The 24,729-nt window shown below is 38.3% G+C and overlaps 1 pseudogene; it reads right to left on the bottom strand.

Moving 5' to 3' along the window:
* LOC142455513 (mRNA turnover protein 4 homolog pseudogene) overlaps positions 1-24,729 on the bottom strand; it is a 54,627-nt pseudogene that overhangs the window by 8,563 nt on the left and 21,335 nt on the right.

The following is a 24,729-nucleotide window of genomic DNA, read 5'->3' as shown; positions in this document are numbered from 1 at the left end:
AGCACTGAATAGCTATTGTTACCATCATAATTTCTCTTATTAACACCTATCACAGTGCATCACTACAGCAGAGCCCGATAAATGTATGTGGAAGTATGTATGCACAAGGTTTTTTAAAGCCAATTTCTTTGAAGACCTATTGTTCGGATTTTATTTCTTACCTATCTCTCCTTGTCTGTCTTTTATGTATACCTGAGACTGAAGGCATGTAAAAGATATGTACTTAAAAATGAAATATATAATTATATAAAGAAAAGGCATTGTCCTTAACATTTTTTCGTATCTTTGTTTTTCCCTCAGCCTGTAATTTTTTCCTTTTCTTTCTTTGCCAAGTAAGCTAAACTTTGAAAACCAACCGTTTTATTGGTATATAATTCATGCCAGCCTGTGTGATCCAAGAATGATAAATGATAAAATACAAATTTGAAGTAGGGAATAATATCGGAGCCTCAATGTAAGTACGTGGTTTGCAGAAGGCTAAAGCTAGCAGTGGGAGCCCCAATGCATCTGCAGAGTCCCTGCTTGGACTCAGCTGCTGATGGCTCAACCACAGCTGAGGGGTGTGAAAGCCCTGATACCAGACAGCGTTGGAAATGGATTATGGCAGGCATACTTACGTCTCAATAAAATGCCTGGTCCATTGATCTTCCTTTTGATCAATTTTAAATTGTTCCAGTTTTTAATATTTTCTCCTTTTTTTGGATTGAGGTTATTTCCCTAGTTAATTTTGTTATTGTTTTATTTATTTAACAATTTAAAATTTTTGCTTTCTTTTTGGGATGTTTTCCAGTATTAATATTATTCCAAATTATTTGGTGGGAGTTACATAGACATGGATAGAAGAGCCATATTAATATATTCCATTTCACCACTGTGGATACTTTTTATATGATTTAACAAAATAAGGGAGGCCTTTCAGTGTTTTAGGTTGGTAAAAAAACATTTAAAGAAACTCTGTGTTCTGACATCTATAGGAAAGCCAACAATGAAACTGTGTTTGGATTTTCAGAAATGACGGTATTTTTCTAGAACAAAGAATGCACAGAAGTTAACTTTAAGAATGTAGTAGTACCCATTACTAATAATATAGAACATGATAGGAAGCAATATTAGCTGTGATTAAAGTCAAATAACTATATGTGGTGCACACAATGATGAGTTGATGGGCTTTGACCAATGAAAGTTAGAAAGAAGCACGTAGTGTGAGTGGAGCCACACAGCTAAACTGTTGGGTATAGATTTTGGAGCACAGCTAAACTGTTAGATATAGCTGAACACTAAATAATGGGGTACTCAGACTTAATTGCCAGCCAATCAATTCTGACTCATAGACACCCTACAGGAGAGGGTCTGTTGCCAGTGGGTTTCCAGGGTTATAAATCTTTATGAGAGCAGAAAGCCTCATCTTTCTCCCAAGTGGTGGATTCAGACTGTTGCCCTTGAGGTTAGCAACCCAACGTGTAATCCACTCCTCCACCAGGACTTTTAAAATGATTGGGTTGGGACTATGCAAATCGGGTGTAGAAACACTAACAGAGAAGATTGGTCAGTTTTGGTTGCCATTCCTTTGCCTATAAGAGAGCTAGCTCAGAATTAGAAACTGAGTTCATCTCAATTTGCCGTCATATACTACCAGGACTAATGCTACTAGAATGAAGTAGAAAGAGGCTTTGTTAAGGTTGACATGGATGAAGAATAAGACTGCGCGATAAGGTTTGTATTCTGACCACGTTTGAAAGCAGCCCACCAGGCTAGTCTGCCAATCACCTCTGGGTGCATTAGACCTGCCAACTGTTTGGCTAGTAGTTGAGCACTTAACTGTTTGTACTAACCCAAAGTTTCAAATTATGAAGAAACTGTTTGTGGAATGATGCAGACCAATGATGAAAACTTCTTTCAGCTACTTTTCCCCTCAGTCACCTATTATGGAAACGAATATGATTAGTAAGTGTTGGTTGTCCTGTCAGTTACATGCCCTGTCACTCATGGTGTTCCTCTGCCTGCTGTGAGCCGGCTTCATGACTTTTGATGTATTTGAGTGCATTGTGGTGCCTCCTAAGCCAATGCAACACACTGAGAGATTTGGCCTTTTTGTTGACCCTCCACTCTGTTTGCTCTCTCTCTTCCAAGTAGACCATTCCTACTAGCACAGAGACATGCTAATATTCACCATCTTTAAAATAAAAAAAACCAAAAACCAACCACTCAACTGTCCCTTGATTGCTCCTCTTCCAGCAGCTACTCGTCTGTTTCTGTTCTTAATTCTACATTCATATACTTTATTCCTTGTGTTTTATATTCTCACTATCTTTTCTTCATAGTCCCCTTGTTCCTAGTTCTTCCCTAACTTTAAGATGCTCTACACGCCTCTTTTTGTACAGTTCCACTCTGGATGGTCTTGTTCAGTCTTACGACTTTGAAGATCATTATGGTGTTGATAGGTGCTCTAGAGTGGTTCTGACCCATTGTAACCCTGTGCACAAAAAGAAACATTGCCTGGTCCTGAGTCCGCCCCACAATTGTTGTTCCGTGTGAACATTGCTGCCGCCACTATGTCAAACCATCTCTTTGAGATGTTTCTTTTCTTTTTTTGGTGACCCTCGGTTTCACCAAGCATGATGTCCTTCTGCAGGCGCTGTTCTCTCCTTACAACATGACCAACGTATGTTGGTTGAAGTCTCATAGTTTCTTTTCTGAGGAGCGTTCTGGTAAATATTCCGGCAGCCTATGATTCTGAGGCATTAATTCTTTAGTTTCTAAAGTTCATTTTAAAATTTTTACAGGCATATGAGGTGTTTGAAAAGAACAAAGGTTGGATCAGGCGCATGTAAGTCCTCCCAGTGACATTTTTGTCTGCATTACACTAAAGAAAGTTTTTGCAACAGATTTGCCCAATGCAATGCATAGTTTGATTTCATGATTGCTGTTTCCATGTAGGTTGGTTGTGGATCTGTGTTAGGCTGTGTTATTTAGAGAAACAAAACCAGTGATACTCATAGATGTACAAGAAAGAACTTTTTATCCAGAAGTATTTTTATGTCAAGAATGCATTGCAGCCCAGTCCAGCTCAAGTCCATGGTCCAATGCCAGCTGGGACCCTCTTCAGACTCACACAGCTGCAGGCCAATGAAGCACACAGATAAAGCATCAGCATGGAAGTCACAGGCCAGTGGTGGCAGAGTCACATGAACTAAGGTCACTGAAAATACATCAGGGCCCTGACAGCTCTCCAGGTTGGCAGCCCACAAGGGGCATCCCTGGAGACAGACACAGAGTCCCAGCAAACAGGAAGGCCAACGGCCAGAGGCAGGAAGAAAATTTCTTACTCTCTTTTTTATATAAAAGGTTACATCCCAAAGAGACATTAGACTGTGATCTGATTAATAGGCTCATCCCGACACTATCACATGCATGGTTAAATTGACATAAAATCTATCTGCTACAGAATCCAAGTAAAATGAAATCCTTGCCAACTTAAATGTTTCTACATTTGTCAGAATGCTGCTTATTAGTTCATTTGTGAGGATTTAAATTTTTGCTCCCGTGCCATACACCCTGCAGTTGTCACTTGTCTGGCGGCTTGCATGCTACTGTGATGTTGGGACACTGACATTACAGATACCAGAAGGTTTGCTCATGATGCACAGGCTTCAGCAGAGCTTCTAGACGAAAACAAAGCTGCCAGTGTTGGTACTGGAAGACCCTGAGTCTGAACTCACAGCAGCCCTGAACCAGAAAGGAACAAAGAAACACTGCCTAATTGTACACTCTCCTCACAATCACTCTGTTGGAGCCCATTGTTGCGGTCATGAGTCAATCTATCTTGTTGGGGATCTTCCTCTTTTTGATGACCCTCTACTGTACCAAACACGATATCATTCTGTAGGAACTGGCCTCCCCTGACAAAGTATCTGAAGCATGTGAGACCAAGTCTCACTATCTTCACTTCTTTTTTTTAAATCATTTTATTAGGGGCTCATACAACTCTTATCACAATCCATACATACATCAATTGTGTAAAGGACAGTTGTTCATTCATTGCCCTGATCATTCTCAAAACATTTGCTCTCCACTTAAGCCCCTGGCATCAGGTCCTCTTTTTTCCCCCTCCCTCCCCACTTCCCCTTCCCTCATGACACCTTGATACCGGATCCTTTCAACACCTCATGATAGCACAGGCTGGTGTGCTTCTTCCATGTGGGCTTTGTTGCTTCTTCCATGTGGGCTTTTGTTCTTTAAGATCCCAGACGCAATATCTTTTGATAGCCGGGCACCATCAGCTTTCTTTGCCACATTTGCTTATGCATCCATTTGTCTTCAGCGATCATATCATGGAGGTGAGCACACAATGATATGATTTTTTGTTCTTTGATGCCTGATAACTAATCCCTTTGGGACTTCAGGCTGGTGTACTTCTTCCATGTGGGCTTTGTTGCTTCTGAGCTAGATTAAGGTGGCCAGATTACCAGATTTTAACATTGGTAAAGCAGGATACCATTGACAGGGGCAGAGGGGTGTGTGTTCTTGATTAAAAATTTGGTTTATGTGAAGCAACAAAATTTTTCATAGAACGCAAAAAATAATATTGTAATATATTATTTTAAATTTCAACATACCGTATATATTCATGTATAAGTCGAGTTTTTCAGCACAAAAAATGTGTTGAAAAACTGGGATTCGGCTTATACATGGGTCAGTGCTACCCCAGTGAGGTGTAACATTTTTCCCGTGATTGCCGCTCCTCTGCTGTTATTCAAACCCCGCTGACACTGCAGGGCGTTGAATGTTTCTTTACTGACATCTAACCAATCAGAGCCGCCTTATGACGTGGATGGCTCCAATTTGCAGAAGCACCTGTAGTGATTAACTTATGCCGGCAGCTGAACTGGTAAGGATGTGTCTATGGCTGCGCTCCATCTCTCCCCTCTGGTCTCTGTGTTAATTCACATCCTGCATTTCCCACCCTCGGCTTATACTTGAGTCAATCAGTTTTTCTGGTTTCCCAGGTAATAATTAGATACCTCGGCTTATACTCAGGTTGGCTTATATTCGAGTATATATGGTAAGTACAATTTACAAATATAATACATTAAAATTATGTACAGTATTATTTTATTCTTTGGCATATTTCTTATTTGAGTGAATTATTTTTAGTAGACTACTGTTGTTTAAAAGGTCATGAAATTTTTCACAAGAATTTGCTAAATTATATCTCGCAAATAAAATGGCTTTCAAAGTCCCAACACTTAATTGTGATTTTTCTGATGCCCACACTTTATTTACCATAGAAAAAAATGCGTTCAGTTGCAGCATTTGTTCCTGATAAGGACAGCGCATATTCCACAATTTTTAGCTCATTACTATGTGGAACATGGTTTGTTTCAAACTGATGAATTATTTCTAACCATTTGTTCTCTTTTGTAATTTTTGCTGTGCCCAAGATTTAACCTTTTCCTTATCAATATATATATATATATTTTAATAATGATCCCTCATTAAAAAGATCATTTTCGGAAATGTTACTATGTGGGATATTTTGAGTAATGTGATCGAATGATTTTTGCACATCATTCCAATTAAGTTCTTGTTTTAATGTAATCCAATGAAAATGTTCAATATCATTGTAATGCACCGTCCACCCTTCTAAATAATCTATGCAGTTACTACAGAACTTTTTAACGTGATTCATGATATCTGCAGGATTTATTGCACCTTGTTCTTCTAGCTGGCTTATACTATTACAGATAGTTAACGGAAGAAAATTATTTTCTAACCGCTCTTGATACTGAAATTTTAAATTATTAACTACATTTGCTGCTTCGATTACTGAAAATTTGTCACCTTCAATATAAGTTTTATAGCACTTTGAAAAAGAGCTGCTTGATTGTGTATAAACTCTAGACAAATTTTTGAAGATTCTTTTTCAAAAACTCTTCTAAAATTCTAGGACATTTATCCTGTGATAGAAAATAGGATTTCAAAGGATCATATATTTTCAAAATTCTTTTGATAGCTGGCAAAAGAGCTAACCAGCGTGTTTTACTGTATCCAAGTATTTTCTGATATCCAACTTCTGCAGTTTCACAAAATTCTTTAAGCATTTTAACGCACACAGAGTATGTATAGAAATAAGAATACATTTTAATAACAATATTTCCCACATCTAGGAGCAACAAATCAGCAGCTGTTTGAATGGCGTTATGTATTATGTATATTCCCTTCCTGTTCTTCCACTGTTCCCTATCTTGCCGTGTATTCTTTCCAAAAATTGGGACTTTTAAAAATCGCCATGGGACGTGGGACAAATTGTTAAAAATTGGGACTGTCCTGCCAAAAGAGGGACATCTGGTCACCTTAAGCTGGATGGCCGGTTGTTTACCTTCAAGCCATTAAGACTCCAGACGCTATATCTTTTGATAGCTGGGCTCCATCAGTTTTCTTCACCACATTTACTTATTCACCCGCTTTGTCTTCAGCGGTTGTATTGGGAAGGTGAGCATCATAGAATGCCAATTTAATAAAAGAAAGTATCCTTGCATTGAGGGGGTACCTGAGTGGAGGCCCAATGTCCTTCTGCTACCTTCATACTAAACCTATAAATATATGCACATAGATCTATTTCCTTATCCTCATATATAAATATATTTGCATATATATACATGTCTTTATCTAGACCTTCATAAATGCCTTTTGCCTCCCAGCTCTTTCCTCTATTTCCCTTGACTTTCCTCCTGTCCCACTATCATGCTCAGTCCCCACCAGGTTTCAGCAATTCCTCTTGGTTATATCTTCACTTCTAAGGAGTGTTCTGTCTGTTTCTCCTCCAAGAGAGATTTCTTTGTTCTTCGGGTGTATTGATTACCAAAAGACCATATCCAGTTCTGTCCTGAAGTGCCATTCTTCCAGTGATAATACAATATCCATATTCTTCTTTGGAATATTAGTTAATGTGACTGTTATTCAAATCTACACACCAACTACTAATGCCAATGATGAAGAAACTGGCAGCCTTTACTAATTTTTACAATCTAAAACTGATCAAATATGCAATCAAGATGCATTGATAATTCCTGGAGGTTGGAATGCAGAGGTTGGACATACAGAAGAGGGATCTGTAGTTGGAATTTATGGCCTTAGTGATAGAAATAACACAAAAAATGATATGACTAGTAACTTATTTATTGCTAATCGCTGCTTTAACAACATAAATGGCAACTATAACTGTGGACCTCATCAGATAGAGTAAGCAGCAATCAGACGGACTGTTTCTGTGTAATAAGACTGTATCTGTGGTATGATATGATGGAGAAGCTCAATATTATCAACAAAAACAAGGATGGGGGCGGATGGGAGGATGGAATATACCATCAATTGTTCATATGTAAGATCAAGTTGATGCTGAAGGAAAGTAAAACAAGTCATAAGAACCCAAGTACACTCTTGAGTATATTCCATTTGATTTGAAAGGCCATCTCAAGAAAAGATTTGATACATAGGACACTAATGAATGAGGACCGGAGGAATTGTGGGAGCTTCTCAAGAGCACAGCATACACAAAGAAAGGGAAGGATTATTGAAAGGACTCAACTGGATGGCAGCAGAGACTTTGATACTTGTTCCTCTTTGTACAGAAGCTAAAGGGACTGGAAGAAATGATGAATTACAAGGGCCGAAAAGGACATTGATAGCCAGGCCCCATTAGCTTTCTTCACCACATTTGCTTATGCACCTGCTTTGTCTTCAGTTATTGTGTCGGGAAGGTGATGCTTAGCATCTTTCATGCTGAAAGTAATGAAAAACCTTGAGTTTGAATGTTGAGGGATTCTACGGGCAAAATATTGAATGCTGTGGGAAGCCCCAAAGGAAGAATGAAGGAACACACTGAGTAACTGTACCCAAAAGGGATGGCCAATGTGCAAGCATTCTTAATCAACTGATTAAGAATGATGGCATTAAATAAATAATTCCCCAAATGCATTGAGGCCATTGGTGAAAAATAAGGCTGCAGAAGCTGACAGAATATTATATCTCAATTAACTGATCCAGTGCTGGAAGTCTATGCCAAGAAATATATAATCTGGTAAGCTAACTGGAAGAGATTTATATTTGTACTCAGTCCAAAGAACAAAGTGATCTAATGGAATGTGGGAATTATTGAGCCATAGTTTTTAATATCACATGCAACTAAATTATTGCTGAAGATGGTTAAAAATGGTTGCTGAGTACATTGAGAAAAGGTTGCCAGAAATTCACACAAAGGTCTCTTGAACTGATGGGATATCAGTGCTGATGTCAGGTGGATATTGGCTGAATGTAGGAAATATCAGAAAGGTACGTTTTACTGACTTGCAAGGGCATCTGACTGTGTGCCTCATAACAGACTGTGGGCAACATTGTGAATAATGGGAATTCCAGAACACTTAACTCTAGCTTTCCACTCCTGTGAAGAGAGTTTATGAAGCCTACAGGGACAGTTCTACCCTGTCCTATAGGGTTGCTATCGTCAGAAAGGACTCTATGGCAGTGACTTCTGAAAAACAATGAAGTTATGCCTATGAAGAACCTATACATAGATTAAGAGGCAGGCACTCAAATGGGAACACTGGTTGACTTAAAAGCAAGGAAGATGTGAGTCCGGGTTGTATCCTCTCACCACACTTTTCAACCTGGTGGCGTAGTGGTTGTGGGCTGCGCTATTAACCACAAGGTCAGTGATTTGAAACCGGCAGGCGCACCTCAGGAGAAAGATGGGTCTTTCTATTTCCATAAGAGTTACAGTCTGGGAAACTCACAGTGGCAATTCTATCCTGCCCTATAGGGTCGCTATGAATCAGACGTGACTAGATGGCAATGAGTTTGAGTTTTATTCCCTCTGTATGCTGAGCAAATAATCCAAAGAGCTGAACTCCCGGAGCAACAACAAAATCCAGGGATGAAGAAAGACCCACGATAACCTGTAATATGCAACTAGCTGAGTGTAGAAGGTTCTATTAAACAATAGAGAAAATTCATATACACAAATATGTGTGTACTTCTCCACACATTGAACTCACTTTTGTAATTTCTCAAAGATGTATATTCTTCACTAAGATGTTAGATCAATGTTGGATGCTGTGCTGCCATCTAATGAACCAAATATAAATTACATACATGTCCTCTTTCTCTGCTGTTGCTACAGCTTCTGCTTCCAGCATGTCTTTCAGCCTGCATGGTTTTCAAAGACTCGAGGGGCGGGGAGTGTTAGCAGGGAGACTGTGATCCAGGGCCTTGCATTCATGCAAGTACAAGCATGCGGACAGCTCCCTTGAAGTCTGAAAGCGCCAGGGAACAAAGCTGCTGCAGATTCTATCTGTTACAAATACATCTTTACTTCAAATAACATTTGCACTAGAAAATGAAACTAAGCATTATATGGGCCACACATTTATTTACGAAATAAACCTGTGAATTGACCTTGGACTGACCTGAAACCCAGGGAATTTCTTTACTATAAAATGAAACCTAAAAGGAACCATTTGCGAGAGACTTGAAGCTGTGAAAGTCGGAAGCTGTGTTTTGTTCTCTAGCCCACTAACCTGGGATAGGAAATGAGCCAGTAGATCACACTCGATTTTATTCATAAGCCACTTCTGCATGGAGCAACATTTAGAACATCCGAAACCAAACTAAACCAGACCGAACAAGAAAAACAAACTCGCTCCTATCGAGTCGATACCGACTCACAGTGACCTATAGAGCAGGCTAGAACGACCCTCCCCTTTGAGTTTCCAAGACCGTGGCTCTTTATGGGAGTGGAAAGCAACATCTTAGACATGGTACAACTTGAAGATCTCTATAAAATTAGATATACTGAGTCCTAGAAGTCTATTTGATGATTTTCATTGCTCTGAAGCAACACTCTGACAAAAGTAAATATGGGTTAATGTTAGTCATTTGTCGGCTTGAGTCGGCATCCACTCTATTACGGTCTCAGAAGCCTGCGGAGCAGTGCTACTATGTCCCAGAGGGTTGCCATGAGTCAGAATCGACTGGTATGTCAGAGCTTCGTAAAGGCTGCAATCCTGGCTCCAAGAGGCTGGCCACCTAGGCCACGTTTAAATCCAGTTCACTTATTGTTCTTCATTCAGGCATTTGTTTACCTCCCTGCTTCTTTATGACTATACAGATAAGAGCTTCTTCTATTTGTTTTAGTTTATTTTAGGTCTATATTACATATTTATAAACATATATATAATCTTGATTTCTCCCTTAAATTAAGATTTTAAAATGTCACATTCATTGTAGAGGCCACATGATCATGCTGCTATTTTTTTATGATAGTAATCTAAAATATCCATGTTAAATATCTTGGCTAGGTTATTCCTCAAAATTACCGCAACACAAATAACCTTTAGGGATTGACAATCTCTATGGCATCAAATTCCACAAAGTGGAAAATTGGCACCCTAGGTAAAATTCAATCTGAATTGAATCCAACATATTGAATTGACTACTTAATTGTATATTTAAAAATCTACTCTCATGTTATCTATAAATTAAATATCTATAAAAGAGATTTTCTAAGGAAAAAAGAGCTTTATATGATCCCAAATTGTTTGAGATTTGACTGGGAGCTCTCATAGTGTGTTATTTCCTTAAGGACTCTCCTAGTTAGTAACCTAACTACAGAGTTATGAGGCTAAATGCTTACTCTCTTGTTCATTCTTCATCTGAAATTATTTTTTCCTACTAAGGTGGTTGAAGCTCAGTTATTTTTCCTCTTCTCTCTTTTTCTGTCTCATGCATGGAGTCTTGAGTTGGAGAATTGTCCTAAGTTGCAGTATCTTCTGAGTAGAGAAATACTGCACGAGATGATTTTAAAAGCTTGGCTATTCTTGTAGAAACAGTTTTATCTTATCATGTTGTTAAGCATGGCTTTGACCTTGGAATAAATTTCAAACTTATTTAAACTATCATACAAACGCATGCACACACTATTCAGAGTGATAGCAAAGTACTACAAACTTCTGGATGCTCTAAATGTTTGAAACAGTATTTATCATGTACGACATGGTGTCTGTGATATAATTGACATGCAAGTTAATATGAAAAAACTCACATTGTTATCAATATGTATTATTTTTAGCACTCTAAATTACAGAAGCTTTTCAAATCATGTGAAATTCATGTTGAGATAGTTTATTTCTCCTTTTTAAATGCTTCACCACTGGGATGTATTTCTTTATAACTCTGAAAAGCTCATGCCAACTATAAAGACTGTCAGGTATACCTTGCTTTGCTCACTTCTCTCATGGATTCAACCCGAATAATTGTCAGTGTTCATCCTTCACAGGTAGACAAGAACCATCTTTTGTCAAGGGTATGAGCTGAAGGTATCATCTGTCATAAATTCCAAAGCAGGGCTAAGTAAGGAGATAATTGAACTCTTCCTTCTTTTCAACAAATAGTTAAAGAGATTTGACTATGTGAACTATTTGTGAACCAGGGCACGGAAGAATAATTTGCTCATCTTTGTAGATATCAAAGTTGGTAAAATACTCATCTATGAGACATAATTGATTTCATAAAGGCAATCTAATTAAATAGATAAACAATATCTTGAATTGGTTTTCAGGAGCCCTGATGGCCTACTGGTTACATGTTGGGCTGCTAACCATGAGGACAGCAGTTTGAAACTCAATGAGAGAAAGATGGGGCTTTCTATTCCCAGAAAGAACCCACAGGGGCAGTTCTACATAACCTGGTAGGTTTGTTATGAGTTGGCATTGACTAAATAGTGATTTTTTTAACTAGTATTAATTTGGGCAGAAAAAACTCACTAATATAGAATAATAGCATGGCAGTAGGAAAACTTTATGCCAAACAAAAACGTCCTTAGCACACTAGGCCAAATGCTCTTGTTTGAGAGGAAAATACCTCTTTCTCCTTGGTGCTTCAGTTAAATATAACTTATCCCTAATCTAACTCATTGTACTCTGGGCATTTTCTTCAAAGTACTTAACAGAGCATGCGCGCATGTGTGTGTGTGTGTGTGTGTGTGTGGTATCGTAATATAACTAATGAACAAGATTCACTTGCTATTTTTAAGTAACATATAACCCAGAAAGAAAAAGCTATATGTCAAAATTGTGTGTTATGTGTCCTGGAATGTGCATCGGCACAGAGTCCTAGGGTGGGAGTGCTTCGCACCCAGCTCTTCCCAGGGAAAGAGAAGAAAGGGTTGTCATGGGAAAAAAAAAATTCTGAGAAAGTTAAAAATGTACCTGAAACCAAGAGGCAAGGATATCATTTTTAATAGAATTCACATTGAAAATAAGTGAGGATGTGAGAAAGTTTTCCCAGAGAAATAGAGACATAAGGGGGCTTTTTGGCAAGTGACAATCTGGATAAGTCTAGACTTTATCATTGGTAGTGTCAGTGTGAGTGAGCGATCACTTTGGAAAATGTGAGAACGTGGCCCTTAAACATATATGGATAGGTGTGTGTGTGTGAGTGTGTGTGTGTGTGTGAGTGTGTGCAAACAGGAATAACTAAAAGCAAACCACAGCCTGAAGGGATGCAGCATAAGACTGGACAAATAGGGGGAAAAAGAATAAATCTGTGGGAGGGCATCCCTACATGTGTGTCCCACTAATTTTGAATGAAGCAAAAAGGCTTATACATCTATGTCAGTTTGCAGGGCATGTGTATATTTCCTCTGTCGGTGCTTTGTTTGCAAGCTTGAAGCATCTAGCACGGCTAACATACACACACTTATGTCACTGGGTGAAAAACATTGTTGGTTCGTGCACCAAAATGCAGTGTGGATTTCAGATCCTTCTGTCATCACCTTGGCTGGATGGTGTTAGAAAATTAGCAGTGAAAGACCACTGTTTATTTATTTTAAACCTTACTCATTCCTGAGTACATGATCCAAGACCCAAGGTAAGAAAAGTAGGCAAATACTACTCTGGTTTCCGTTCCTCCTTCCCTGTCCGCTGTTTGTTGAGGGTGTACTCTGTGCTAGGCCTTGGGCTTTGTGCAAAGATGTCATGAATTATTAAGATACAGATCCTAACCTTATGGAACTTAATTTCTCTAACAGGAACTAGGCAAGAGCTCAGTGTAATTCAGTTTAACAAGCACCACGATGATGGTGTTAATCAAGTATTTGGAGAGAACCGAGTTCAGTTATCAGTTGCTGCCCAGTAGGATTGTGGGAGTTGTCACAGAGAAGGTGACACCTGACTTGAGGGTGTCTGACCTGAAGGACAGATGAGCTTTTGCCTCGTTAGAAGGTACGTTCGCACAGTACTGCAGGCACACCACAACTTCGAGCATGTTGAGGCTGCGCTCAGTCACATGTTCAGAACATGAGAACATGCGGTCATGCTGAAGCAAGAGATTAACTAACTCTAGAACCAAATGAAAACGTAGACCTCAGTCTGAGTAGGATGCGGTTACAAAGAAGAAAAAACATTTTTTATGTTTTAAATACCACGATTTGCCGAGTGATTTCAATCCATCAAAAAAACCGACTTCAGTTGGCTTGGTGTCTACGCATGTGAAAGATAAGAGCAATGCAGAGGGCCACTCAGCAGACACGGTCTGTATTTGTAAGTGGACCTTTCCGACTGCAAAAGCCAATATCATTTCACTGCCAAATGGTGCCTCTAATGCTTGCAATACTGTGTATTTGTGCATATACAAATAATGTATAGCGAACTCAGCATATGTGTGTATCTTGTTTGTATTATTTACCGTGGCATGCCGCTATGATGTGGGAATATTTTTACACACACACATAATGGATCTGAAAATACAATATAATACATGTTTTATTCTAAATGCTTTACTTGAGATTATATTTGGAAATTTATGCAAAATTGAAGTGAAAACATACTTCCTGATGTTAAGGAGCCTACTTGTGGCTTGTGCTGTTCTTATGTGCTTTATTTTGGTTCAAAACATCAGCAGGATAACCTGGCCCTGTGACCAGACTCTCAGCCCAGCTCTGAGGCTTTTAACTAAGGGGCTTTCAACACATGGCTCATTCACTGTTTACTAACACTTACAAGTGTTAAAATCTTTCATGTCAACAGGTTTGGGATGTGGCTGTTGAGTGAATAGGGGCATTTTGTTGACTCCATAAGGTTTTGTACAAAGGAGATCAAAGAGATGCATTATGTTTCAATACATAACTTTATAGGACAGATGGAATCTGCCTTGAAAGAGCCACGCCACTTAACGCCAGATTATCAAAAGTTTCAGGCACTAAAACCTATTAGTTTGCTCAAGCCTTATCCTCAGACTGTCAGCACTTTTTATCTTCATTGATAGGTGGTGGGAAATCCAATTTGAATTTTAACTACTGCCAAAGTTCAAGCATGGGTGAGAGGGGTGGCCACTGAAATACGGACTGTTATAATGCTGCTCTGGGTTGGAATGTGGACTTGCATTCTGGAATGGCCATATCACACAAATGACTAAATCACTTTTTGGGGGGGGGGCATAAAAGAGTTATCCACTCACAACTTTTGGGAAGAATTCCAGCGCTGGGAATAGTGTTTGGCTAGGTGGTAGCATCAAAAATATGTACAGAAATGCTTTCTTTCTGATGAGAAATGATCATGAAAGAGAATTGTTTGTTCTTTTATCTTCCAGAAACTCCCGAAGGATTCAGTTCCTGCCCACATCTAACACTCAAAATAAATTCAGCCTTTGAGTTTCCCCTCAAGCTCTGAATAAATTGCCGTTTACATGTGAGGGTGGTGTATTTGAATATCCTTGTGTTTTCTTACTGCATAGAAATTATTGCTGGGCATCCACTCTTGAAACCACAAAAGCTGGGAAAAGGCTTACTTGTAAAGGCCAACTAAGTATATACTCATATGGCAATGTAAAATAATGATTTTATTAATTAAGATGGGTAAATGACAGCTTGTTGCTTGATGACAGAGGTATTTCATCCCAGGTCTGAAGATACTTTAAATGTAATTAAGTCCCAGTTGCTTTATTATATACAAACTCACCATTGCTTATTGTTTTTTTGGCCACTGCTATTTTACATGGTGAGGTAAACGAAATCATAATGAATTTCTGTAATGAGATGCTTCAAGTTACACAATTATTAGAGCTGAAAACATTACTTTTAATTTAAAGGAAGTTGTAGGGTTAATTTTAGATTTGTTCATTTCTTAACGATTCATCTATCTACCAAGTCAAAGTTTAAAGAACAATCACAAATATTGTTGTAAATAATATAAATATATAGAGCACTAACTGGGTGAAGCATGCGAATGTTAGCGCCCTGTCAAGGGCATTTATGGTCATTGCGACTCAATTCCCTATTGTCTTTCAAAATTATATTTTTGCAGGAATACATACATGCTCTATTATACTTGCTACATTTCCTAGTAATGAAAAATTAGCCATCATACATGTGATGAGAGGTATTCTATTTAGCTTGCTTTAGATACTAATTTAAATTCTACTAGTGGTTTTAGAATTCTACTTTAAAAAAAATTTGTTGGGGGCAATTGTGAATCTCCCCCCAACCCCACCATGAATATAAATTTCCCTCCCTAGCAGGTTGCCCGATCTATTCCATAACTAAGCATTGAAACCTCGTATCATAGACGTGTTTTGTTTGCTGGTTCTTCTTAAGCGCCATCCTTTGACAGATGCGCTTTCCCGTCTGGGTCTTGTGGGGACCCATCAAGAGAAGGGGTTAAAGGCGTACATCCATCCAACAGGTGTGTAGGTCTCCGTCTTCCTTTGTTGGCGGCTACGAGCGTGCAGGTGTTGAACATCAGCATCGTTCTGTTTGATATCTAGCCTTTTGTCTGTGTCAGGCGGGGACATTTACACTAAATCTGAAGGGGGAAAAATCTCTCATAACTTTGTTGTCTAGGCTGAGAAGCATAAAACAGTTTTTTGACTGGTTTTAAAGCTGAAAGATTGGTGTGGCTTTACCTGTCAAACTTCTATGTAGAAATCTTGTTTTAACTTGATCATAAAAACAGATACAGTTTTTTCCTGATTAAAAAAATAAATATTAAGTAGTTCTAAATGGAACATTAGACATTTGCAACATTGATTTAAACAGTTTGTGGGCAGAGTGGATGACTTACCCTGGTTGGAAAATATACCATCTATGACACATCCATTTTTTTAGATCCCTGGCGTTTCAAGTATAATTGCACTTTGTTTTTTATAACACTACCTGTCACCTTCAATTAAGATGAATCTTGTATCAGGTCAGAGGTGCTGAAAAGTACCTCCCTTTAAAACACAGAAATGATCTCTGGTATCTCTTGGCTGCCCGGGCTCCCATCCAGCTGTCACAACTGCTCCATGATTCATCTCAATAATGTTAACCAGCTGTTGATCTAAACATCTGTTGCTGCTGGCGCACATTGTAGACTTTCTTGATTCTCTCCGTAATAGCCACGATGATATAACAATGATTTTATATTTGTTACACTTAGATAGGTTATTTCACTCTGAAATTCCTATGGAAAAGCCTATTAAGTTTTGCGTTACCTTCATGTCTGAGAATGACTAGAGTGGAAGAATACAGCTTACATTTGCATCTCATGGAAAAGTAGCAGGAAGCCTCCCAGAGCTCTATAGTGTTAAATTTTTGGTTTATATCACCCAAGAAATATGGTCACATGACTCAAAAATGTCAGGAATTTGGTTAAGTTAAAAAAAAGTCAGTGATACATTATTTTTAAACATTACTTGTGATACAAATGAAATATTGACTGCATCCATAATGTTTTTCACTGGAAGACTGATAAACAACACACATTAACAATAATGATGGAAGCTATTATTTATTTGCCTATGTCAAGTAGCTTCTTCAATCTTGCTAACAAGGGTTATGCAAAGCATGAGAAAACTGAGACCAGGAAAACTTAACCAAGCTGCGCTCACTCAGGTTGTAAGTGACGACTGAAATTCAACCCACATCAAGCTCTTTCCATCATCCAGCGCATGCTTTTTAGTGCTAAATGGAAAAGAAACAGGAACAGAAGAACACAAAGAACAACAGCAAAGATATCCCCTGCCGTTCAGCCTCCTGAAATATAGTGTTGCAATTCAATTCATTTTCAGGTAAGTATATTCATTAATAAAAGCTGCATTTGATTCCCAATGTGCCGAATACCAAGACATTTCTTAAATGCACGCACACACTTGCTTTCTCTCACTACCATCAAGTCAATGCTGACTCATAACAACCAACCCTATAAGGAGAGACTAGAACTGCCCCTGTGGGTTTCTGAGACGGTGACTCTTTTGGAGAAAAGCACGTCTTTCTGATTAAGAGGAACTAAAACTGCTACTATTCTAGAGGATTGTTGTAATTGCATGCATCAACCCATATGAAATACATAGGAAGAGCTCAATATAACTTCAATTCAGTTTTCCTATTTAAAAGCATAAAAATCTATTTGGGGGGTTATTTTGCTTTCATCATTGTTATGAATTGAATTGCATTTCCTTCCCACTCACTCAGATAGGTGGCAATTTATATAGGCCATGATCCTCGGTATTATACAATTACCTTTCACTCTGTGATCTGATATAAGTATCCTATACGTTGTAGACCCTAACCACTACAATGTTAATGAGGCAGAATTAGAGGCAATTATGTTAGTAAAATAGGATACAGGCTACTGGGTTAGGTTATAACTTGATTCAATCTCTTTTGATATATGAAAGAGATTAAGCAAATGACAGAGTCTAAAAAGATACCTCAGCACCACCAAGAAAAGGCGAGCACATCCTTTGGACCGAGGGTCTCTGCATTGATGACTTTCTAGACGCCGGGGTAGATGATGCTAACAAACATGGAGAGACACAGCGATGCTGAGCCCAAGATAGTAAAAGGAGACAAGGATCTTCCTTCAGAGTCAACAGAGAGAGGATTCCCTCAGAGCTGGTAACCAGAGCTGGACTTCTTGCCTCCCAAATCGAGAAAATAAATTTCCATTGTTAAAGACATCACTTGTGCTTCAGTGACAGCAGCATGAGCTAACTAAGACAATCATTCATCTAAGCCTTTTTGCCCTTTTACTTAAGATTATGGAAAAAGAAACCTAATGAATTAATGAGAAAAACTGTATTAACATATATAAAATGATAAGCACTGTGTTGCATATAGTACCCCAAACAAATGAACAGACAAACAAACACTGCCATTGAGTCTATTCCAACTTATAGATGCTCTATAGGACAGGGGAGAATTACCCCTGGGGGGGTTCGAGACTGTAGCTCTTTATGGGAGAAGAAAGCCTCTATTTCCACCCCCCCCATGGATTGGCTAGTGGTTTTGAACTGTTGATCTTAAGTTTAGCAGCCGAATGAGTAACCACTGCAGGCCCTCGAGGAGTGTTTGTTTTTGACTTTTAAGTAAATATAGCATTTTCCCCTAATGGAAGCTTGGTTTATATCCTGGGTAATTTTTCCACTTTTATTTTTATATTCTTAATAGTATGATTTATCAATTTTATTTATTAGAATAAGCTAATTCATTGCCACAATTATTACCCAAAAGAAGAAGAACAATCAAGACCAGGTTTAACTTCTAAACCCAGGTCACTTGTGAAGAACCTATTTCCCACTTTGAATTTTGTTGTTGTTGTTGTGGCTGGACACCACTTGGAACAATTTACCAAGTGACAAATTGGCCCGGAAGCCACTTCTGACCTCCTCTGGCTTCAACAGGAAGAAGAAGAACCATTTCCACACAAGCCCCAAGGCAGAGGTCAAATGTGTCTCTACCCGCCATTCTTTTCTTAACCGTATTCTCCCACCAACCACTCACCACAGGGTTCAATAATCCATTATGATGACCACACAGAACTCACAGACAATATTTAGGATTATGGGGGATTATTAGGGAAGTGTCCAGGTTACACCAGGTCAGGATCATAAACTCTTAAGGGTATAGTCTTTGGTTCAAAGCAGCACCTCTTCAGTCAGCAGTCAAGTCTCTGAGTGTCCTCCACTGCTCAGTCACATCATCCCCTGGCTTCTGCCTCTGTGGGCCAGAAAGCTTGCCTGCGGGTTGGCCTCTCTGCCTCATGGTCTCAGTTGACTGCAAGACTACTCTCTGTCTCATGGGTTTGAGGTCATGGTCTCCGATGGCTCTACAACTTTAGTGAGAAATCCCGCACTGGCTCCACTGGCTCTATCTTTTCTCTTCCTGCTGCTGATGGGTCTCATAAACACAGAGAAATGGGAAAACGGACCAATCTTTATTAGTGTTCCAAACACCCTGTTTGCCATTTCACATCACCACACCACGTTTCTGTGTTTCTTAGGATCCCTGGTCACAGTGTATTAGATTAAGCATCAGGATGCTAAGTGTGTGTCAGTGGTTTAAACTCACCAGCTGCTCCTCAGGAGAGAGCGGAGGCAATGGACTCCGATGAAGGGGTGTAACCTTGGAGAACTCCATAGGATAGTTCTATATGGTCACTATGAGTTGGAATAGGCTTGAAGCATGTGAATGAAAATTTCTTATTTTATAAGCTATCACTGTAAACTCAAACCTAATCCATCACTTCTGAGTTGATTCCAACTTATAACCTTCTGAGTTGATTCCAATTTATAACCATCCTACAGGGCATGTAGAATGACCTCACAGGGTTTCGGGCACTATAAATCTGCATGGTAGCAGGAGGACTTATGCTTGCCTGTGGAGTGGCTGGTAGGGCTGAAGCACTGACCTTTCAGTTAGTAGCGAAGTGCTTAACCACTGTGCCACCAGGGCTGCTTCTACTGTCTTCTAGTGATCTTATTTATTTTCACCAAGAAATAAAATTTATCTCAATTTTTTTTCTCGAAATAAATCTCTGTTTTCTTTCATCAGTCACCTTCCTACTTTTGAATCGGGAGACTTAGATATTAGAGATATTAGATGTCTTCTCAACTCTATTAAATAAAACAAATAGTGCAGCATCACAGTGATTACAGGTAACTCACCGACTTCATCATGGGAAGTGCTGCGGACTGTGTCAGTTTAGAAAGCACATGACTTTGTTGAAGAGGTCATGTAACTTCAGCGAATCATTGCTATCTAAGAATAGCACTAATTTTTTTAAATGGAGATCCTTGAACTTTCTATTTTTAGTGAAACATTTTTAATATGAACAACAAATTAAAAATATTAACACTATACTTGAGAGAATAAACCAAATAAAAGAAATTATGCACAGGTCTCCATTGAGACTATTTTTATGACAGATTGCCAATCCAGCCAAGATTTCCTTACTCTCCAAAGCTTCTCGTCCCCATTCAGCCACACTTAAGCTATTTTTGCTGTCATATAAACACGAGGGTCCAAATATTTAAGTTGTTTAGAAGCACTTAAACAGGGTTGCTTTAATAGAACTCATACAAAAGGATTATTACATCTGGAATACATTAGGACAATTTAGAAGATTGCTACCTTCCTTATAAAGAAGCTTAATAGAATTCCAAGTGCCTCTGATTTGGCTATCAATTTTGAATTAGAGACATATTCCTTTTTAGGTGAGAATAGAAATCAGTATAATCTCTTCTGCTTTAATAGCCCCATACTATGCTCTTAACCTTTCCCCCAGGACATGTCACTTATTAATACTCTGAAGAAAGTAATACTTAACTCTGTTTGAATATACAAGCCTCCATATATATAAATGTGACTTATTAATACTCTGAAGTAATTAATACTTAACTCTAAGTTTGAACATACAAGACTCTATCTATATATCTTTACACATTTATGAAAGATGATTCCATTGAAGTGACTTTTATCAATCACGTCTTATTGCTAAACAAGTAGTCCTATCTAATTATCTTAAAAACTTATATCATACTCATATACTTTTAGAGCAATTAGATTTTCTTTAAACTGTGCAATGAACGGATATAGCTCTTTACTGAAAACTGGGAATTTTGCTGGCCAATAAATTTTTCTAGTGCCTCCTTTAAAGTCATCGTAAATTACTACCGTTCTGACTACATTGTTTAAAAAATAATACGAGAAAAATAATTTCAGTTGACATTTATTTTCTCCTTTTTATGTTTTCCAGTGCGAGCATTTATTACAGGATTCATGTCTTATTGATATCAACAAAGGGACAAAAAGGGACCTATTACCATTTTAAACACTAAAAATGTACCAGAGGACCTACAGGTCATTTTTTGGAGGATCAAGTTGAAGATAAGATGATCACTGGGATGAAAGCTGTTGATTTGTTGCTTTTGGTGTACTGTTTGGACCACAGTTACCAAAGAACAGCATGGACACGGAATAAATAACATGGGGTACACCAGGGGCTGAACTTACAACAACTTAGCTGAACTTATAACAACTTAGCCTTTATATGGGGATTACAGACTCCAATTTTATTCTCATCATTATTTATGCTATGTGAAGTGAAAAGATTCTTGTGAGGTTTTGATATTCACCATTTGAAATTATATACATTTATTTGAGGCAGAAGAACATGAGATTGTTAGTTGGTTGTGAAATAAAATCTGAACCTACATCTCACAGGTATGGTTTTAACCTAAGGACTCAATATAAGGAGTGACTTCATAAGATTGGATTAAAAACAAAAACAACAAAACCCCAAGAAATATTTGTTATCAATAGATTTTTAGAATGTATTTTTGTATGTATTAGTTCCCCATCAAAGTAGATACAAAAGAACCTGTAGACTTGAAGAGAAACCCCTTAAAGCAAGTAAAGACATAACAGTTTAAGATGATACCCGTAATGAAATACAGACCTCCAGCACTTTGCGAAAGTTAAGACTTGGGCCAGGAATCAAAGAGCAGCTCAATCGCCTTCAGAAGGCGTTTTTATAGTCTGGGATCAAGGAGGTTTCATCTGCTTGAGTGTTAAGGACTAGTAATGGTCTGTTAATCTACGAGGTGCTTTTATACTGTTTTCTTTGCAGTTTCGGAGACGGTTCAAGCTTAAAAATAAGAGGTTGCAGGCTGGAAATCAAATGCGCTCTGGCGGTGCGGTGTCTCACCTCGCCCTGTGATGCTCAGGAGGCTGTGGGGTGCTTTCAGAGGGCCCTGAAAGGTTAAAAATGCTGAACACTGTCTGTCTCTCAGTCACATTGGCACCGAAAAAGAAGAGAAATAGGAAGAGAAGAATCTAGTGGCACAGTTAGTTTTAATCCGTTTTCTGCATTGAAGTTTTGAAAGGAACAGTTTGCTTATCATGTTTTGGGTACATGATATCGGGTTCTTCCATACTGAATGGACAGAGCAGGTGAGCAGTGTAAATTGGGTACATGTTTGCATATCATTTCATTTGAGTTATGCAACAATTAATAGCAAATATAGATATTTTTAATAGAAATTTTTATCTTCTTCAAAAGGTAAATTTTTATGATAAAAAAGCTGCTCACCGTCTTGGCATTTTGAGTCAGGGATCCTGCATTGCAGAGAGGAGGTGATTTCTGCAAACTAGAGTGGGACCTTCAACAATTTGTGGAAGAGTTCCCAAACTCTTTCACCAAAACTTTTGGAAGCCCCTCATATAACCAATTTAACGGCACATTAAATTTTACTTGAATATTTCACAAATCTCCTAAAAAGTACAGATCCTAAAAACGTACACCATATCTGCTTTTATGTAAAACCCCTGTGTAACAATTAACCAGATATTAACATCTACTACATAATAAAATTAGTATGAAAAGCATACTTTTACAGTATATAAGATTGTTTCCATTGTACTTTTCCACGGAGCATATTTTTTGCAAGATATTAATGTAAATGCTGAAACTATACCAAGAAAAACACCAAAACTGCATGTGCTTTATACAATTGATGTGTGTATATGAATGCATTGTGATAAGAGTTGTATGGGCCCCTAATAAAATGTAAAAAAAGAAAAGGAAAAAAAAAGAAAATGATTAGGGCAAAGAGTGTACAGATGTGCTTTATACAATTGATGTGTGTATATGTATGGATTGTGATAAGAGTTATATGAGCCCCTAATAAAATGTTTTAAAAAAAAAAGAAAAACACCAAAACCAATTAGGTTATGAGAAAGTGAAAGAAGAATGGCTTTGATTTTATTTTCAAAGATCAGTTTAACAGGACTACCCAGAAGGGAAAAGTTGCCTTGGTACATTTAATATTAAGATTCTGCTGATTAGTGTAATCACTATTAGTCTCAACGGAGCAATCTACAAGGAAGTGCTAAGTGGCCTAGAAAATCATCCTAAAGGTTTTGAAAAGACGATTCCAGCTGCTAGGTTCATGAAGTAAGGTAAGGAACATCCTAAAACTCTCAATCAACCCCTTTATTTCTGTTACAAATTTAGATGGTTAAATAAAATCTGTCTAAAATGACCTGTCAAAAATGCCCGACACTCTAGTGAGAAGCAAAGCCTGGAAAATTACTCTTGTTTCATCATTTTAGTTGTACAATTTCCATCACTGACATATCGATGAAAATCTTCCCTCTTGTAATCATTTACTGCTATTGGAAGAGTTATGATTTTATTAGTTAAATAGTAAAACAAAATGATTTCCCCATTTTACCTTTGGTAGAAATACTGGTATGTTACCATAAAAATATTTTTCAACTAAGTTTTTGTTAGATATACCAAAAGTATGCTACCTGTGATTGCCACAGCCTTTTCTCTTTAAAATTCTGTTTAGACGTATAATTGATTTTCACTTAAAGAAACAGTGTTTAGATTCGACAATTGTGTATTTTATAGTACAGGCTAGGGAACAAAATAAAATAAAATAAAATAAAATAAATATTTGATCTCCCCTTTGACCCATTATGAAATTGCTTACCTTTAAAAAGAAAAAAAATAAGCCGATAGGAAATATATATGGATTAAGCCTTTGGTGAATCCCGGCTGACCATGGAGAGGTATATGAGGAGCCTTGTTATCGCCCAGAATGCATTAGAGGGTGGATTACTGCAGACGCAATGAGGTTAAAACTTAGCACCTTCTCATTTGATCTTCCTTATGATCCATTTAAATATGTTCTAGTTTTGCATAGTTTTTACCTTCTTTTTATTGAGGCTTTTATGTTTTACTTTTTTATTGTTCGTTTTCAAAAACGTTTTTTCTGTACAGATAGGATAGATCAATCTATACAGATAGTAACAAGATTAATGGGTCCTGGTGGGTATGGTGGGGCAGGTTGGGGGAAAATGGAGAGGGATTAGTCTGGTAGACTAGAGAAACAAATTCATAGACACTCATGTGTGTATAAGAAAGAGCTTTAGAGGAAAAATAAACAGACATGGGTAGCTGGGGGAACAGGGCACTAACCCACCCAAGGGGAGGGTGTTGTTTATATCTCCACAGGGAAAGAGGGACCAGACTTCAACCTAGTACTCCAAGATGTGAATGCAACACACTGGCATGAAGCAGGAACCAATAGAGAGACCTGAGGGGCTGGCCCCAATCCCAACTATGTGGACAGTCCCCCCTCCCCCCACACCCCCCACACAGAAGAATTCACTTCAGAGGACAGCACTGAAGTTACAGCTCAAGGAGAGGGACATGTCTGATCAGAGAACACAGGAGACAATGAAGGGGGAGGAAAAAGAGTGAAGTACATCCTGGCTGACCAAGCCCTGAAGACAATATTTCTGCGTAGAGCAGCCAATGCATAGAGAGGACCACAGGGCCGGCCCCGCCAGGAGACTCGATGTTCCTCACTGAAGCATAGGACCACCAGGGACAACACTGTGCCCGC

Source organism: Tenrec ecaudatus, chromosome 8 (genome assembly GCF_050624435.1).
Source record: "Tenrec ecaudatus isolate mTenEca1 chromosome 8, mTenEca1.hap1, whole genome shotgun sequence".
Taxonomy (NCBI): domain Eukaryota; kingdom Metazoa; phylum Chordata; class Mammalia; order Afrosoricida; family Tenrecidae; genus Tenrec; species Tenrec ecaudatus.
Note: the sequence above shows the minus strand (reverse complement) of the source record. Positions and strands in the feature narration are given on the sequence as shown.